Source organism: Myotis davidii, unplaced genomic scaffold (assembly GCF_000327345.1).
Source record: "Myotis davidii unplaced genomic scaffold, ASM32734v1 scaffold77, whole genome shotgun sequence".
Classification (NCBI taxonomy): domain Eukaryota; kingdom Metazoa; phylum Chordata; class Mammalia; order Chiroptera; family Vespertilionidae; genus Myotis; species Myotis davidii.
In genome coordinates this window covers 4040162-4046033 of record NW_006289713.1, presented here as the reverse complement: position 1 = coordinate 4046033, position 5872 = coordinate 4040162, and the positions used below count along the sequence as shown (strand labels likewise).

Below are 5872 nucleotides of genomic sequence, written 5' to 3'. Positions count from 1 at the left end.
AAGTGGAGACTTTGGTGCTGAGGGCTGACAGCGAGAGGTCGGGCGAGCTCCGAGCTCCGGGAACGTTAACTGGGAGATAAAGAGAGGGAGGCAGGACGGGACCGGAGGGGACACGGGGTCAGGGCGACGCGGGAGAAGGACCACGGAGTACTCACAACGTCCCGTGTCTGCCGCCGCCTCTGTCCCGGTCCCGGTTCCAAAAGGAAATGGGGCTGTTTGGTGCAGGACCAGGAACGAACATCCAGGAAGTTGGCAAAATCACTAGCTAAACAATCAATAGAGAAAACACAATAAATTAAAAGACCATATTTTAGGTTGTTTTTTTTTTTTTCCTCCAATAAAAAGAAAATGAGTCAAGGTGGGTGGGGGGCAAGAACACATTTTAATTTTTTTTTTCCCGTGACCTGAGCTGGGCCCCAGGTTAATCTAAGTTCGAATTGGATATTTGCTCTTCGGCATCCACGTCCTGTCAAGGATCACTTGAATGACGGCGATAAATTTAGGCTTCTCGCAAACCCCGAAATTCTCTGTGCGAACCCATCCGAGTTCCTGCCTCAGATCTGAAGTGAGTTTTCCTATGAAAATCCACTTTAAAACTCAGCGACCCCCACCCCTAATGCATGCCTTCAGTGACAGGAAATGTTAACCATTTTAAGCGTTTTATTTGCATTCGCTCCGAAGCTGAGGGAGTGAGGGGAGAAATGCACACGCAATGAGGGGCCGTGAAATGGAGATCGATGAAGTGAGCAAGGACGTGTGTGTGTTTCTGAGCAATGGGGTGAGCATCCTGGGTCCTGAATTAGCCCCAGACGCGAGTGACTGCCCCTGGAATTCTCACAGGAGCAAGCAAAAGTCTGCACGCGGCAGTCGAGCCATATTTCAAATTCCCTCGTGTTGTTGATGAATTAAAAGGCAATGTCCTTCCACTTTGCAGCTGGGGAGTCGGAAAGAAAGCGCCCGTCCTGCGATGTTTGTGGTGCCGAGAGGTGTTTTTTGTGCGAGTTTTTCTCCCTGGGATCAAAAGGGGGGGAAAAAGATTGACCCCCCCCAAATCCACTAAACGCTGAAGCTCAGAAACACACGGAATGTGTATAACATTGTCCTTCAGAAATCCACCTCGAATTTTTTTTAAACTTCTCTTTGATCAAAAGCCGACAGAGAATTGCATTTTTCTCCATTCTGTTGCATTTCACATGGACTAACACAGGGTGAGTTTAAACAAACAGATGGCCCAGGCATGAATGCTCCTTTCAGGCTGAGGAGCTGGAGGTGGGCTGGATCCATGGGGGGAGGGAGGGGTGTGCAGTTGGGAGGATTAGTTAGGGAGAGGGGCGAAAAGCTGCAAAGCTTGGGGGGGAAAGCTGAGACAAGAATAAACGCGCGACGAAAAAAATTTTTAACCACCTCTCCGCATTGAGCCTACCATCCTCTTGCCAGGGTGAAGTGTAACTGCTGAAATTCTTCTGCCTGAGAGATAAATGGCCTATTTTATTCAACAGTGTCAAGCAGGGAAACAAAACAAAACAAAAACCCTTCCAAGTATATTTTCAGAAGATAAACTAATGCATGATGAGTGCCGGTAAGAGGGGCGCGCGGGGAGCAGGGGGGGCTCTCGGTGAGGAGTTCGGCTCAGGAGCCGAGCCCCAGCGCCCGGAGAGGAAATGGAGACAACGTGAGAAAGGCCAGTCCTAGCTGAGGGGCTCCAGGGGCATGGCCTCCCTGTGTGGATGCTCGGCCACCGACACGCAGCCGTGAAATCCCGGCCCAGGAGGCACGTCGGAGGGCGCACGAAGCTGGGCCCCAGCTCTGGGGCAGGTGGACACTTGGAGGTCCCTCCTGCGTGAGGTGCAGTTTACATTGTGTCTCCCCGCGTTGGAGAGCAGAGGTGCTGCCTGGGCTCCGTCCTCTTCCCCCGGCCCCCGTGATGAGTGGCCATGAACACACCCCTGCACCTCAGAGACCTTCCAGAACCCTGCGATCCACAGCCATCCTCGCCACTGCCCCCAGCCCCGGGTCCACCTCCCACGTGTTAAAAGAGGTCCCCCAAGTCCCAGCCAATTGTTTGGACGGGTCTGTCACCTGGCTCTGGGGCCACGGGCTGATAAGACACAGAGGGCATGGCAGAGAACGGCCTGGGACAGCTTCAGCGTTTCCCTTTTCCCGCTCACAGAGCAAGCAAAACCTCCCCTCCGTGCCCCTTCCCTCCCCAGCTCCAGGCTAGCGGCTGGGAGGAAGGGAAGAAAAAGTTACAGGTCATATAGAGTAATTTATTAGCGACGGCGCATGCCCCTGGAGAGTGCAGTTAATTAAAGGCCAGGCGCTTTCTGGAGGCTCAGAGCAGAGAAGAGGAGCCAGGACACTCGTTGCAAATGCTGGCAAGGCTGGGCTGCTGTGTGGAAATCTGGGAGGCCTCTGGCACCCCACAACCTAGCGGCTGCCCCACCCCACAAGCTCCCGTCGAGGTCCCTTCCTTTCCCGGCCGCCCGCTAGCGTGTGTACCTGGAGCTCACGGTTGCTCAGATTCCAGTTTTCCATCCAAGTCGGGGCAGACACAGCCCCCAGCCTGGAGCTGGCAGGATCCTGACACCTGGGCCAAGGCCAGAGAGCCTGCAGGGGAGGAAAAGGTAGAACGTTCTAGAAGGCGAGAGCGCCCAGACCCCGGGCCCAGAAGGCAAGTGACATCCACCTTTTCTTTCCCTGGTCTTTCTCCAAAACACCAAAAATTAACCAGGGGAGATGTATGCATATGTGAAAAAACAGTTTAGAGACTGCACACAATGCACACACACAAACACGACTTTTTAAAAATTTATTTACTTTAAATACCAGGCTGTCTCTTTTTACTACGGCCTTTTCTTGCACTGTTTTCCCCCTCGCTCTCACAGAGCTTCCCTCCTTAATGTAAACGAAGGCATTTCCCACAGCCCTTTTGCTGGAATGTTCTAAAATGCTAGCATCGACACATTTCTATTTCATTTTATTGCAGAACCGTTATTTTATGGCACGGAGTGTGTGGTGCGTGTGAGGAGCGGGCAGGGGCGGGGGGCCTGCTGCAGAGGGAGCCCCCGCGGTGCCGTCGGCCTCCTATAAATCCTGGAAAGTGACAGTAGAGCTGGCAGGAGAATTTGGGAAACCAACAGACAAAATATACAGAGCAGCCCATAGGCCTCACCTTTACGAGGCAGGGAGCTTCTGGAATGGATGGGCCGGGACCTCCGAGGCCACTCATTAGGCACTTGATGAATTGGACGTGGGGCCCATTGCCCTCCTGGGGCAGAGAAATGCTCGAAAACCAAGTTTTATTAACCTAATAAAACGAAAGGGGGGAAAAAAAGTCAGGAAAATTTCAGCTGGAAGAATAAATGCAGGGAACACAGTAAGTTAACCTACTTTTAATATATTTAGAACCATTTTGGCAGCCAAGAGCAGTTCTCAAAAAGACCCCGCGATCCTAAGGGCAGATTTGAGCCGACTGGCTAGCGGCACAGCAGCCGCCTAAAGGAATCCAGCGAGGCCGCGTTTGCACGTCCTTAGGAACAAATGACAGGTCAGAATTTCACCTCGTCGACACCAGAGCCAGGGAGCGCAAGGAGACATGGCAGAGCGATGGATGCCTCTGGGGCAAAGAGGCATTTTAGAGAATGACATGGACGCTGCCCCCACCATCTGTGGCCACCAAAGGAAGCCATCAGCACCCGCATCTCAGAGCACCCCCCCACTCATCCCCCCCACACATACACCCCCACGCGGCAGAGAATTCTGAACTAGAGCAAATCAGTCAGGCACCGGCGACACAATAGGGCCCTTTTTATACACAAATGTCTTCGGGGACCCTCCAGCTTGGAGCGGGCGCCTGTGAGGTCTGTTTGAGAGCGGAGGCCAGCACAAGCCCGGCTTCTCGGCTCTCCCGGAAGACGTGCCCGCCGCCCGGAGCGGCGAGTGGCCAGTCCAGCGGGCCACTGCCGGGTGGGCCTCAGAGCACACTTTGTCCCGGGACTTGGCCAGGCCACCGCTCACTTCGCTTGAACCCCCAGAAAGCAAGAGAGCTTTGTTATCTCTGGATCCCAGAGGCCAAGACTGCCGGCGGCTCGGAGCTCACACAGTCCCTGCCCGGGGAGGGAGGACACGTTTCGGCAACAGACGTGTCAGCGAGAAGGAGCAGAGCCGGGAGGGAGCACTGCCTCCCGCCCATCCCGTTAGGGCCGCACCAGCTCCGAGCTGGCCTCTGGCACTGACACTCGTGTGACAACATGTCGACAGCAAATGCTTTGTAGACCGGAATTAACAAGCCCCCTGCACCCCCATCGGCAAGTCCTAAATCCAGGAGGGAGAGCTGGCCCTACTCAGTGGCCAGCACATGCATCCCATGGTCATTCCTTTTTTATAAAAGCATGTATATACACTAGCATTATTATATACACGTGCACTCGGATTATTCTCCACTCCTTCCCTAGCCAAGTTCTGGCCCTGACACACCCACACGGGGGGGAAGGGAGCGGGGGAGGGGAGCGTCCTGGCAGCCAGGGCCTGGATAATGGGATGTTGTTTGCATGCTCATTGGGCTGTCCAATTACTAGGGTATTTTTACAACTCTGATTTTCTAAGTTGATTTAAAATTTTATTCCCACGGGGGATTTTTTTAAAATATATTTTTATTGATTTCAGAGAGGAAGGGAGAGAGAGAGAGAAACATCAATGACGAAAGAGAATCATTGATTGACTACTTCCTGCATGCCCCACACTGGGGGTCGAGCCTGTAATCTAGGCATGTGCCCTGACCGGGAATTGAACTGTGACCTCCTGGTTCATAGGTCAATACTCAACCACTGAGTCACAACGGCTGGGCCCTACAGGGGATTTTTTTAGGGCAGTGAGGCCCTTCTGTATGACGCTGGATGGTGGGTATGTGACATCCTGCATTTGTCAAAGCACACAGAATGTGTAATACCGAGAGTAAACACTCAGTAAACTACGGACTTTACTTAATAATCGTGCGCCAGTATGGCCTCGTCAATTGTACCCAATGCACCAACTCAAGACGCTAAAGCAGAAAACTGGGGCAGCAGGAACTAGTTGGCGACTCTATTTCTGCTCAATTTTTCTGTAAACCTAAAACTGCAGGAAAAAGTGAAGTCTGCTAATAAAAGAAGCCTCATTACTGACGCAATAGAAGGCATCTTCCTTCGCCTGCTCTCTTCCCCGACTGATGTTTCCTGAGAAAGGAGAAAAATCCAAAACAAAATGAAACCCAAAGCCCTACCATATCCAGCTGTTTCCCGGCCCCACTGGAGGCCATTCTGTGCTGGTGCTGCCTGGGAGCCCGTGTGCTGAACAGTGTCCGCAGACAGAGGCAGCCTGGGGCTCCTGCCGCAGCCACGGTGTGAGAAGCCAGTATGCTCTTTTTATTTTAGATGTTTCTAATTCAATTAATTTATTTTTCATTTACATGATACATGGTGGGGTTCTAACCTGATATAAACATTAGCTAATTAAAATTTTCAATTACTCATTAAATAATTTTATTATTTTCCCCTTGATTTTTGTGTGCTTTATTTTTTTAAATTTCTTTATTGATTATTTTTGGTTTAACACTGATGTCCCTGTTGCAGGGTATGGCCACTATAAGTACTCTGAAAAGCTGCTCTCCTTTTGCAGCTGGTCTGATCTGACTCATAGACTAGTGGCCCGCCGCACGAATTCGGGCACATTGAAAGGAAAGTAATTAGAAGAAATATTTTAACATTGCTATTCACCCTTTCTCTATAATAGAAGTGTCAACCAAATTCACAATCAATAATGACAGATGGAAACACACGTGTGCGATTGGCACCAGCGAGAGCTTTATAGATAGATAGATAGATAAACTTGCTTA

General features: G+C 51.3%; 1 long non-coding RNA gene across 1 annotated transcript in view; it reads right to left on the bottom strand.

Annotated features, from left to right (window-relative positions):
• LOC102765116 overlaps nt 1-3301 on the bottom strand; it is a 21743-nt gene extending 18442 nt beyond the window's left edge. The window contains exons 1-4 of the long non-coding RNA XR_435595.2: nt 3173-3301; nt 2500-2607; nt 1405-1467; nt 156-265 (exon numbers count right to left, since the gene is read on the bottom strand). This is a non-coding gene — a long non-coding RNA (uncharacterized LOC102765116). The remainder of the gene's footprint in view (nt 1-155; nt 266-1404; nt 1468-2499; nt 2608-3172) is intronic.
• Nucleotides 3302-5872: the final 2571 nt, after the last annotated feature.